General features: G+C 37.9%; 1 long non-coding RNA gene across 1 annotated transcript; it reads left to right on the top strand.

The window, feature by feature from the left end:
- Positions 1-10255: 10255 nt before the first annotated feature.
- On the top strand, positions 10256-13884 carry LOC133613870 (uncharacterized). Its single transcript, XR_009816512.1, has 3 exons — positions 10256-10344; positions 13556-13687; positions 13788-13884. It is a non-coding gene; the product is annotated as an uncharacterized lncRNA (long non-coding RNA).
- Positions 13885-14359: the final 475 nt, after the last annotated feature.

Below are 14359 nucleotides of genomic sequence, written 5' to 3'. Positions count from 1 at the left end.
GCTGTGTGTGTATTCATGTTTCACAAATCTGGATTGCACTATTCTTTTTGGACATTGCTGCACATGTTCTCGTGTTCACCCTTAGCAGTGGTTATATTTGTCATAAATGGGAACCTTTACACATTGTTTTTAAAATAAAATCAATTGTTCTCTTTCATAAACTGACTCTTGAGTCTTTCTCTCAGTTCCGTAGACATTTCAATTCAGCATACAAATGAACAGCAGGACTAAAAACATTTTAAGATTATGTGAATGCTATTCTAGCTGGTACATATGGTAATACTACAGTAATCTATCTTGTCTGCTGCTTTGATGCTGATCAAATTTAACAAATGACACTTCACTGTTTAGGGGTGTCAAACTGTCATTTAGCAGTAATGGCTGCTCTTACAGCAGTGGTTCTCAAATGGGGGTGCACGTACCCCTGGGGGTGCTTGAAGCTATGCCAAGGGGTACGTGAGATTTTTTTTAAATGTCTGTCAAAAAGAACTGTGAAAAGAAATGCAATATTCAGTGTTGACATCTAGATTGTTTGTGGACATGTTCCATAAATATTGATGTTAAAGATTTCTTTTTTTGTGAAGAAATGTTTAGAATTAAGTTCATGAATCCAGATGGATCTCTATTACAATCCCTAAAGAGGGCACTTTAAGTTGATCATTACTTCTATGTGTAGAAATCTTTATTTATAATTGAATCACTTGATTATATTTCAACAAGTTTTTAGTTATTTGTACCGTATTTTCCGCACTATAAGGCGCACCGGATTATTAGCCGCACCTTCTATGAATTACATATTTCATAATTTTGTCCACCAATAAGCCGCCCCGGACTATAAGCCGCGCCTACGCTGCGCTAAAGTGAATGTCAAAAAAACGCTGCGCTAAAGTGAATGTCAAAAAAACAGTCAGATAGTTCAGTCAAACTTTAATAATATATTGAAAACCAGCGTTCTAACAACTCTGTCCCAAAATGTACGCAAATGTGCAATCACAAACATAGTAAAATTCAAAATGGTGTAGAGCAATAGTAACATAATGTTGCTCGAACGTTAATGTCACAACACACAAAATAAACATAGCGCTCACCTTCTGAAGTTATTCTTCATTCGTAAATCCTTCGAATTCTTCGTCTTCGGTGTCCGAATTGAAAAGTTGCGCAAGCGTGGTATCCAAAATGGCCGGTTCCGTCTCGTAGAAGTCATCGGGAGTCAGTGTCGCTGTTGTTCTGTGAATCCTGCCTTCCGGAAAGCTCGGACCACAGTTGTGACCGAAATATCTGCCCAAGCATTTACGATCCACTGGCAAATGTTGGCGTATGTCGTCCGAGGCTGTCTGCCCGTCTTAGTGAAGGTGTGTTCGCCTTCGGAGCTGTGTGAAAAAAGCCACCCGGCCTCTTCGCGTAAACTTCCCTTAACCACTCGCTCATCTTTTCTTCATCCATCCATCCCTTCGAGTTAGCTTTTATGATGACGCCGGCTGGAAAGGTCTCTTTTGGCAAGGTCTTCCTTTTGAATATCACCATGAGTGGAAGTTAGCATGGCAAGCTAGAACCACAGTGAAGGATGACTTCTCCTTCCCTGTGTTGCGAATATTCACCGTACGTGCTCCCGTTCCACAGTGCGGTTCAGTTGCTGTGAAATACGGTAGTAATCCGTGTGCGGATGGAGAGATTGCGTCTTTTTATGAACCGGATCGCTTAGTAGGAGCCATTTTGTGGTCTTTACAGATGTAAACAGGAAATGAAACGTACGGTGATATCCGCGCGTTTTTTCTTCTTCTTCCGGGGGCGGGTGAAGCGCTTCCTGTTCTATGGGGGCGGGTGCTTTCCTTGGCGGTTGCTTGCGTAGAAGAAGAAGCGCTTCCTGTTCTACCGGGAAAAAAGATGGCGGCTGTTTACCGAAGTTGCGAGATCGAAACTTTATGAAAATTAATCGTAATAAAGCGCACCGGGTTATAAGGCGCACTGTTAGCTTTTGAGAAAATTTGTGGTTTTTAGGTGCGCCTTATAGTGCGGAAAATACGGTATATCTTTTTTTCCAAATAGTTCAAGAAAGACCACAACAAATGAGCAATATTTTGCACTGTTATACAATTTAATAAATCAGAAACTGATGACATAGTGCTGTATTTTACTTCTTTATCTCTTTTTTTCAACCAAAAATGCTTTGCTCTGATTAGGGGGTACTTGAATTAAAAAAAAAATTTCACAAGGTGTACATCACTGAAAAAAGGTTGAGAACCACTGCCTTAGAGGGCTGTTTGTAACAGCAAATAATACAGTATATGAAAATGCCTATGCATTTGATTATTACAGTATATACATGTTTTATGTATACAGAAAAAAAATTTTTGTCGACTTTACAGTATAAAAAATTGAAACTCAGTTTCCAGAATTGTACTGTAAAATATACAGTGTTTTTTCTTTTTTACAAGAAATTATGATAAATGGAAAGACAGTACCACTGTTAATTTACGGTAAAAAACAAACAAAAAAAACTGGCAGGTTAGTCGGCAGAATTTTACTGTAAAATGTGAAGTAGTTTTTACAATATATTACTGTAAATGGAAAAACAGTACCACTGTTTATTTAAATTCTGGCAACTAAGCTGACAGTTGTTGTAAGTAAAAACAACTGTGGTACCGATTTTTCCATTTACAGTAATACACTGTAAATGCAACCATAGATTGTACGTAAAAAAAAAAAAACTGTTAGCTCAGTTGCCAGAATATTACAGTACAAAACAGTGATAGTTTTTTTAATTTACAGTAACATGCTGCAAAAACCACCGTCATTTTTTTCCGTAAAATCTGTCATTTTTACAGTGTGCAATTTGATGGGTAACGTGCTTTGAAACCATAAATCAAGCAGATACTTAAGTATTCATTGTTATTTTAACCCCAAAAAAAATGTTTGGAAAATATGGTAATACATTTTTTGCAATATTGGATAATACAAAAGTTTTAAAAGTATGCAATTTCATGCAGTACATATACTTTGGTCTGTCAATATGGAATGATTGAATACATTTAGTGAGAAAAAATAAGGTACTTTATTTATGCATATTATTTCGAGACGTTCGCGGGACGTATCAAATTATGTGGCAAGATCTGGCCCACAGGTCTTGAGTTTAACACGTGTCTGACACTATCATATAGCTATGGGTGGAGTTGTGAAGGAAAAATCGACAAACTTCATTGTAACTAATAAGCTATGCGTGTTGTAACAAACACAACCTTTGATATTTTCTTACATTGTTTTCCATCCATCCATCCATTTTCTACCGCTTATTCCCTTTGGGGTTCGCGGGGCAATGATTTAAATCATTCAGAGGGGGTTCTTAAAAATGTATTGCCTGGTTTTAATGGCTTCCAGCCTTCTTCCAAGACCCTTGGTGCACACTTGAATAGATTAAATCTGTCTTCTTACTGCCTCCGCCAGGAGGTTATTTAACCATTGTGATTTGTTGTCTGTTTTTCTGTCAGTTAGCAACATAATTCAAAAAGTTATCGGCAAATGTCGGAAATGGGATAAAGCACAAATTATTAGATTTTGGGGGTTATCTGGATCATTCCTACTACTTTACGTTACGTGGCTGAACTTCTCTGTGCGTGTATGCTAGCAGCCCCGCCTCCACCCACAGAGACAAAAGTCAGTGTTGATGACTGACAAGAGGGTTCACTCTATTTATCTCATGCCAGTATACAACAAAAACACCCTGATGCTGAGACAAACAGAACAAACCCGCCAATTTAATTTATCCTTCGATTAATTACCTCTGCCAGGAGGTTATGTGTTTGTCTGTGTTAGTCTGCAGCATAGCTCAAAAAGTTAGACTTTGATGAAACTTTCAGGAAATGTCAGAAATGGGAACAAGTGCTTCGATTTTGGGGGTGGTCCAGATCACCATCTGCATTCAGGATTTTTATTTCAGGATGTTTGTTTAGTTTAGTTTAGTCTTTATTTGAAGGGACAATGCACAGAGACATTAAGCTCAAAGACAGATATGTTCTGCACCAGATTATAGCTAAATAGCTCATTTCCATCTGCAGTCCCTGGCTACCTAAATTAAAGAGATACTAAAATCATGAAATAAAATTATAACAATAAAGCGTGTAATCAAATTAAGACCAGTCATAAAATGTCCTTTCATTGACACATACTTATTATACATTACAACTAGGGATGTCCGATCATATCGGACTGCCGATTTTATCGGCCGATAAATGCTGTAAAATGTAATATCGGAAATTATCGGTATCGGTTTCAAAATTATCGGTATCTGTTTCAAAAAGTAAAATTTATGACTTTTTAATCGCCGCTGTGTACACGGACGTAGGGAGAAGAACAGAGCGCCAATAAACATTTAAGGCACTTCCAGTCACATAATATCTATGGCTTTTCATGCACACACAAGTGAATGCAAGCATACTTGGTCAACAGCCATAAAAGTCACACTGAGGGTGGCCGTATAAACAAGTTTAACACTGTTACAAATATGTGCCACACTGTGAACCCACACCAAACAAGAATGACAAACACATTTCGGGAGAACATCCGCACCTTAACACAACATAAACACAACAGAACAAATACCCAGAACCCCTTGCATCACTAACTCTTCCGGGACGCTACAATATACCATACCATCAAGAAAATGTTTTTAATTTATTTATCTTATTTTATTATTATTTTTACAAAGTACCTTATCTTCACCATACCTGGTTGTCCAAATTAGGCATAATAATGTGTTAATTCCACGACTGCATATATCGGTTGATATCGGTATCGGTTGATATCGGTATCGGTAATTAAAAGAGTTGGACAATATCGGAATATCGGATATCGACAAAAAGCCATTATCGGACATCCCTACTAACAGCCATTAGCTTTGTCACCTACAACACCGAAGCTAGCATGTACTTTAAATTGCTCAAAGTGACCCCCTGCTTTCTTTCATTTTTCGGTATGCAGCCCTCTGTGGGAAAAGTTTGTACACCGCTGTTCTAGGTCAACCCGTTAAAAGTAACACCAGGTGGTACATTCTCTGTGGCTTTCTTTCTTCCTTGAGTTGAATTGGTCTGCAGTCTAACAAATGATAACAACTACTCATCATGGCAGATAGAGGGTCCCAGGTCACAAGTTCCTTTTGTCAGGGTGAAAAAACTCCATCTATTATACCCAGAACGTGTCTATAATTGGTATGTATCGGTATGTGCTTGAAGGCTTGGGGCCATCATTAAATCAGTTTTCTACCACATATCCTATTTGGAGACTGAGGTGAGCTGGAGCCTATCCCAGCTGACTTTAGGGGAGAGGCAGACTACACCCTGGACCGGTCGCTACAGTCAATCACAGAGCACATACAGTGTAGACACAAATATGAACGAATACTCTTGCTGGTAAACTGCAAAGCCAAACTCCATATTGGCCGATCATCTGACAATAAAATATGATCCATCTGTGGAAGTGAAACTTGTTGGTTGTTGGTGTGCACTTTATATAATTGGACTTTCACCATATGAATACTGGCTGAAAAATAATGTTCCTGCCCTTAAAGCATCTGATTCATACTTTGGCACACAGAAAGTTGCCATTGATTTTGTGTGGATGAATGTGTGTGTGTGTGTGTGTGTGTGTGCGCGCTCCTCCCCATGCACTCTATCGTGTTTCCGTCCATCTCTCCATCTCAGCCTCTCCCTGCTGCAGTGTTTTATCTGTGACCTTCTGCTAAGGAGCATGCAGGCCTTTGTCCCCAGGTAGGTTTCTTCCTCTCTCAATTTCTTAACTTCCTAATCTACTTTCTGTCTTGGCAAAATTCCTAGTCCTCCCGTGATAGTATGCGTGTGCAGGTGCTGAGATTATTACGACAGGAAACGTAATTAGATATCCTCCCTCAGCGGCATGCTCATCTTTTTAAAAATGGTATCAGTTCATTCCCAGCAGTTGCATGCTTGGTGTATTTTATTAAGGAGATCAAGTGAAGTTTGACAGACTTTTCATGTTGATATTTAATGTTAACTTAATGAGTGCATCAGTACACCTCTAGTTATGGTTTTAGTCTCATGACTATGCAGTGTCATGGAGTCCACGTCCTCTGACTTTACACTGTAGATTCAGCAGAGTGCGCTGCTGACCGGTTTGTCGATTTTCAGTCAGGATTCAGAGACTCCACACTTGCACTAAAAGCCCGCAGCAAAGAAACCTAAGCCTCGCCACTGATGAATGCTCAGCTCTTCTGCTCTGTGGCGCCATTCAGAATTCATGCTGAATCCATTAAGCGTATACAGCTGACCCAAAATGATTCATACCCTGGACAAATGTTGAATTAGAGTGATTTTTGTCATTGTCCAATATGATTCATTAAAACCATATTGAAATATGTAATTGCATATATCGTATTAAATGGTTGATGCCATTGTTGCATGTGTTTTATTTTGAAATACAAATGTTTTCAAACTACTTACCTCAACTTACAAATGTAATTGATTCTGTGATGGAGCTTCTAACTCAAAATACTTATATCTCAAATCAACGTCTACCAACAATTGACCATGTAACATGCCTTTTAAAAAGAAAAACACATTTTAGATAAATATTGTATAAAAACAATACTATATAGACTGTACTACTAACCACTACTGTAGTTTTAGGAAGTAATGCAATACTAATGTACAGCATTTACCTTGGAGAGTGGACTTCTACGGTATTTCCTTCCAGCTTGTTCTCCATATTTTCATGGATAAATGTCACACAATTAAATATTATTTTAACATTTTTGGCTGGCACTAGACTCCTTATGCTTCAGTATGGTGCGGACTTTACGCACAAACTGTTTCACCACGTTGATTACGAGCTTCGTCATGTTTTTGAGGATTTTCTGTCTTTACTTCAATTGATACCATCCACTTCTTCTCAGCCTTCACACTCATTTTTTTCTTTTCCATAGATGGAAAAACAGAGTTAGGTAGATCACAAGCTACTAACTAATGCTAGCCAGACCAAACTAATGGGATGATACTTGTAACTCAAATGTTTGCTTGCAATTTAAAATATGACAATTAGCTAAGAGATGGCTCTTATGTAAAAACACTCTTAAATTGAGGTTCCACTGTATATGAAAATATAAGGAAGAAGATGCATATTCCTTTGTGTGTAAAAACATGGATTAAATATTATTTGATATTATTGCTTTTTGCTGTTGACATTCCTCCCCGTACTATTGTGTTTTAAAGATTGCAAGTATGTGTTTTGAAGGCTATTTTCAAATAAAAATAAATAAATAAGCTTGCCTTTAAAAGTGGGTCACCACTTCATGACCATAAGAGAATGTTGAGGGATGAGAGCAGTTTAGAGCCCCTGCTCCAAGTCCACTTCATAATAGTAGGTACTAAATACTTTTGCAAAAATCTGTTGAAATTGCATATATTTTTAAATGATCTGTCACTCACACAGCTTCTCACAGTTTTTGGGTAATTGGTGTATTTTTTCCATCTAATGCAGTAGAGAATGAAATATTGACTTTAAAACAAATATAGGTATTGGTATGAGTCATTTTGGGCCTATAGTACAGTAAATATGGAATATTTGGGAGGAACCACAGGATGCTAAAAGTATTGGAACACAATAGTGTCCATTCATAAACCTGTATATCTGTTAGTATGTACATTTCAAGTATAATATTAACTTATTTCCTTCAAGCAACAATACATTCCGATTCAACTTTAAAATGATAATTCACAATCCTGCATGTGCATTGGCTTGGAATATAGAGCATAATCTATCTGCCATTGCCATGGCAACCTTGGACCACCTAAATGATGAGACAATGTTTTTTTTTTTCAAGATTCCAGTCAAATAGATTTCTGAGTGCTGAGCACTAATCAGTTCGTCTCGCAGTGTCTTAAAAGTAAATTATAAGTGGCAACCGTGAGGGGAGGCCAGCAGGAAAATCACGTCTATTATTCAAAAGCTTTCATTTGGCCTACAGTATCTGAGGTTACACTCAGAGTTATCACTTATAGTTGCAGCCGGCTAATACATCAATTAAATTCATATTATCATCGCTCTAGCTTCAAAAACGCCCTGTGCAAGACCCCATTCGGATTATTTTCCCCCCTCATTCTTTTGGCGCCCCCTGGACAGTACCACACTTGGAAATGTACTAATGTGGCCCCTAACCAACGTTCCCAATAAGGCAGGGGTGACCACACTTTTTCAGCAGGCGAGCTACTTTTCAAATAACCAAGTTGATGTGATCTACCTCATCTTCATATATATATATATATATATATATATATATATATATATATATATATATATATATATATATATATATATATATATATATATATACATACAAACGTTTGTATCTGTAATTTATAATAAAAATACAAGAATGTTTAACACATATAGATTCCTTTCCTTCAAGAAGACAATAATTATAAGTTGGTGTATTACCTGATTCTGATGACTTGCTTTGATTGGAGTCAGACAGGATTCACAGTTGTGCTGATAACTTCCACATTTTAAAATTTACATTGTGGCTGTGAGAAAAAGTCCTCATTTCTGTCCAATACCAAATGGTTTTCGGCATCTTATTTGTTCAGCTTCCATACTCGTTTTTGTACACCTTACAAGAAATACGTAGAGGACAAACTCCGTAGTTTGCTAGCTTGGGTGCGCTAGCTATCTGAGATTCTTATTTTGTTAGCGCAGGCAGGATGGAGCAGGGCTTTTATTGTGAAGACAGGAACTGTGTGGTGGCGCTTTAGACTTTTGACAGTGGGTCTTGACAGTCTGTTTAAAATAAGAAGTGTTTCTCGCCTTTCTGCCGGTCGGACAACACCAACTCAACACATGAAGTGTAAATTCCAGGTCTTTACACTATGACTCCCAATTAGATGTGTGCTTATTCTACTGTCATTCATTAGGAATGTTAATTTATGGATATTAATCATGAAATGCTGTTCCTCGATTGCATAAATGCTAATTAAAAGATATATTTTACAGACAGAAAGCCAGTGGAAGGTACACTTTATCCCAAGCTTACATCTAATTGTGCAACATGTGAATATTTTAAGGGGAATTAAATCTCTAAAAAGGGGTACACATTATTTCCAAAGCAGGACCTCCACCCAGAAATACAATGCTAGTACATAGCCCATGAATTTTGTTTTTTTGTTTGTTAAGTGGGCTAAATCACCAATATTAGAAAATAATGATGCTGTCATTCGATTATAATAATAAGACATTTAAATTGTTATGATGTCAGGTTTGGCACAAGTGTGCTGCTGATATGACCACAGGGTGCACGTCTGATGTTGCTCACATGTGCTCCACTGAATGTCCAAGGAGTTTTTACTTTTGCTCACACACATGACAATCTAGAGGTAACATTGCCCCTAACTAAAGCCCCGTTTACACTGCAAACCAAATCTGATTTTGTTTGCCCTCAAGTGAGACAGATCAGATTTTATTTACCAGTCGAAATGCTCCAAAGTGTTTCAAATCTGATCTTTTCGCATCAGATTCAGACCACATCAGCAGGTAGTGTAAATGTGATTAGAATCTGATCTTTTCAAATGTGACTTCAGTGTAAACGGCAGTCTTGATATATATATATATATATATATATATATATATATATATATATATATATATATATATATATATATATATATATATATATATATATATATATATATATAGCCAAGGTTACTGTGGTTTATCCGTTATACAGTGCTCAATACCGGGGTAGAGCGGAATATTTGTTAGGACAGGAAAAAACACGGAGTCTATTTCATCCCTACAAGCCTGTTTCTCAGGTTTGAACAGGCTTGTAGGGATGACATAGCCTCCGTGTTTTTTCTTTACCTAACAAATATATATATATATATATATACTTTGATTCAGAAGAAATATGGATTGTTGAAAGACCATAATTGATGTGCACGCTGTCCCATATTTTCTTACATTTTACATACATTTACGGAATCCGGTCAACTTCCTTTGTTTTTTCACTTTATCGAACTGCGCATGCAAGTGACAACGAGGCAAAATTGGGGCCTGTGTGCACTTACACTGAAGTCTGATAAAGATCACATTTTACTTGCAGTTTAAACAGTCATCTGGAAAAAATCAGACTTAAAAAAAAAAAATCTGATTTGGGCGACTTTGGCCTGCAGTGTAAACGTAGTCTAAAACCAGCATTGTTTTAATGTGAATATATTTTATGCACGCTGTAGTCCCAGACTTTACCTGACACCAGTCAGAGATGAAGAAGCAGAATCTCAAAGAAGGGCAAAATCTCGTCATGCAAGACAGACCCGCAGGTCAACGCAGGTAACACATTCATGTTAAATCCTACAGTAGGCAATACATTGCTGCACTTTGTGTGTACGCGTGCGTGTTAAGGCTGCAACGTTTCAATTGGTCAACTAGTCCGCGATTATTTTTTTAGGATTATTGCTGATGATTTGCTGTACACCTTTATATAACCACAGTGACAAATAAATTTACAGACAGTGAAAAAAGTATTTTTATCCAGTAATGTTGGCTGTCTCTGGGATTCTGACTGTTAGGATGTTGATATTTTCACGTTTAGATAAAAAATCACTCACACTGTAATCCTTGCAAAGTGTTAAAAAAAGATGTGTGCTAACCTGTGTCTTTCGTGTGTCTTTCTCGCCATCTCCGGGTCTAAAATGGCTGTCAAAGTTTACCAACTTCTCAGTATATGTCCACATCATTTTACTATCCAGGTAGGAGGTATGATTTATAATCTACACCAACTACTACCTCAGAAAACACTTGGCTCTCCGAGTAGCACCATAATTACATAATTATACATTAAAATACAGTATCTTAGTAGGCTTAAGTATTCATTTAAAAACGTTTTTATTTAGTAAGTATATTGTAACATCACACACCATTTAAACAGTAACACTGTGTTTGAGTATAGGAAACTAAAACTGTTACATTACAACAGTAAAGCAGCACTAACTTAGTGCTGCTTTACTGTTGTTACTTAGTGCCACTAAGTAACTTTACATCCTTTATAAAATATTGTCATAACTTTTGGGATGATACATGGATTTACAACTAGTTGATTGACACCCGTGTCATGGCCTGAAGCAGTCTGTATCACTTTCACTGGCAATAAGCAACTTTGAAGAGGGTAGCAGGAACTAGGGTTGTACGGTATACTGGTATTAGTATAGTACCGCGATACTAATGAATCATATTCGGTACTATACCGCCTCTGAAAAGTACCGGTCCGCCACCCCCTCACCATTGATACCCAAATTTGTGGTATCATCCAAAACTAATTTAAATTATTAAACAACAGAAGAATAAGTGATTATTCAATTTTAACAGAAGTGTAGATAGAACATGTTAAAAGAGAAAGTAAGCAGATATTAACAGTAAATGAACAAGTAGATTAACAATTCATTTTCTACCACTTGACCCTAATAATTTTGACAAAATAATAGAATGGAAAATGACACAATATGTTACTGCATACGTCAGCAGCTAAATCAGGAACCTTTGTTGGCTTACTTACTTACTGTTTATTTAAGGACAAAATTGCGATAAGAAATGTACTGTAAGATTTTTTGTTAAAATAAAGCCAATAATGCATTTTTTTGTGGTCCCCTTTATTTAGAAAAGTATCTAAATAATTTTAGTACCGGTACCAAAATATTGTTATCGGGACAATACTAGCAGGAACACACAAAAAACGACATATGTGCTGACTTGCTTTATAAAGTTAATGTTAAAGTTAAAGTACCAATGATTGTCACACACACACTAGGTGTGGCGAGATTATTCTCTGCATTTGACCCATCACCCTTGATCACCCCCTGGGAGGTGAGGGGAGCAGTGGGCAGCAGCGGTGGCCGCGCCCGGGAATCATTTTGGTGATTTAACCCCCAATTCCAACCCTTGATGCTGAGTGCCAAGCAGGGAGGTAATGGGTCCCATTTTTATAGTCTTTGGTATGACTCGGCCGGGGTTTGAACTCACAACCTACCGATCTCAGGGCGGACACTCTAACCACTAGGCCACTGAGTGCATACGTCCCTCCCCCCTTTGTCCATTCGTTACAAAGAGGATAGTCGATGTGAACGCCTGCGTGCTGCCAGAAAACTAGAAGACGAAGAACGCCTACGCCTTACTGCTATCATGGTCAAAGCTCCATAAAAAGGGAGGCGACCCGGATAAAAGGACAATCAAGGATCAACATTGGCCCGGCTTTCAGAAAGACAAGAAGGGATTTCAGACCAATGCTGCCTTGGCCCTGTTCCTGCTAGACGGGGAAGTGATTTTAGATGCTCAAATCAAAATGATAATGCTAATGTTAGCTATCGGAAATGTGCCTGGTAGCAAAAAATAGCCACCAGCGTGATCGTTTCATTACTACTTCCTTCGGAAAAAAACTCCTCTTCAGACCTGCATCCGCCCAGATATATAGTGTCTGCTATTTAACATCAGCATAGCCATTAGAGAAGTAATATTTGTGCCAATATCACAGCAGACATCATGTCAGTATGACGCTTTATGCGCTGGTCATCATGGGAAATGTGGTCTTCTGGCAAAACACTACCGCTTTGGTCCACTGTCGCCGCCAAAATCGACCAAAACTGAACGTTCTTAAGTTAAAGTTAAAGTACCACTGATAGTCACACACACTAGGTGTGGTGAAATTACCCTTTGCATTTCGTCCATCACCTTGTTCCAACCCCTGGGAGGTGAGGGGAGCATTGAGCAGCAGCGTTGGCCGCGTTTGGGAATAATTTTGGTGATTTAACCCCCAATTCCAACCATTGATGCTGAGTGCCAAGCATTGAGGTAATGGATCCCATTTGTACAGTCTTTGGCTAGGGGTTTGAACTCACACCTACCAAACTCAGGGTGGACACTCTAACCACAAGACCACTGACCTCTTTGGCGTACCACTAGATAAGAGTTTGCGTACTAGTGGTACTCGTATCACAGTTTGAGAATCACTGATCTAAAATTACCTTTCACAAGCTCTGAGGCGAGAAAGCAGCTCACCGGCTGATGACGTCAATACAGCAGCATAAGGAAGGTGTCTCTCTCTGATCAATGCGCCGCTAAAAGTAGGTCCTTAGAACATTAGCGCTTATAATACCAATATTGCTAATACTTGGTTAATATTCAGGCCATGAAAGGTAAATGGAGTATTGTTGCCGGTTTTTGGATTGTTATTTATTGTGTTTTGTGGTCGGAATAAACACAATAGACGCAAAGATGTCATGGCTACCATTGTAAGCTGACTTGTATTTACATCTATTTACGAATTAGAATGCATTAAAAAAAACAATGTGTTAATTGTGTTAATTCCCTATGATAGAGATAGTGAATTACAGGCAACATTGCAATAACAAATTAAGTTCTACTTTACACAACTCGTTGACAAAAACAAATATTTGACAATTATTTTTTTATAGTAGTATAGTATAATCGTTGCAGCCTTAGTGTGTGTGTGCGTATGTGTGACTGATAAAACTCAGTGAATGCTTTGCAGGGTGTGACTCTGACTGACTTAAAAGAGGCTCAGAAGATCAGCAGCCGTTCTGAGGAGTCTCTGCTGGAAGAGAAAGTCGAGAATAACTCAACAGAAGCCAAAATCATCTCAAGATGGAGCAACACTGATGAGGTTTGTGTGTTTTTCTCTTCCAAACGATTAATTTGCAATGTTAAAGGTTGTCTTTATACATCACAATATTACAATTGAAAGTTTTTGTGTGAATATGCAGCAGGGGAACATTAGAGCCACGTTACAAAGTGTGGCTGAGTTCACTGAGCCCCGTGGTCGGCCTTCACCCTCCATCGCGAGCGTCAACTTCTTCAGAGGTCAGTTTTCGCGTTTGTCAATGATCATCACAAAAATATATCAAGTTTTTGTTTATAGGTGATGCAATTTTATATGTGCAGCTGGTGGGGGACGGTGGAAAGATGAAAACCAGAACCCATTGGAAGAAGAGGAAGAACATTTTACATTCAGCACTATAGTTAGAGGCAGACGACATGTTTGGGATGGACATGAAGAATGTGAGGACACAGTTGCAGAGGTAATTCACTGACATTAACCCCAACCTTATCATTCTAGCAACTTCAGACAAATAATTGTGTCAGTAAAGAGATGATATAAATATATAACATGTAACTTGTTTGCTTTATCTGAGGTAGTCAGACAAGTTAAGTAGACAACCAAAATAATGGAGCAAAAAATACATTGAACCATGTTGTATAAAAACTCCAAATCATTCACATTAACTCAGCTCTATGTTGTGCAAAAGATTACAAATTACATATGATCTTCACAGTG

This window comes from Nerophis lumbriciformis, linkage group LG01 (genome assembly GCF_033978685.3).
Source record: "Nerophis lumbriciformis linkage group LG01, RoL_Nlum_v2.1, whole genome shotgun sequence".
Lineage (NCBI taxonomy): Eukaryota > Metazoa > Chordata > Actinopteri > Syngnathiformes > Syngnathidae > Nerophis > Nerophis lumbriciformis.
The sequence above is the reverse complement of the archived record's forward strand: the minus strand, read 5'-3'. Positions and strand labels throughout refer to the sequence as shown.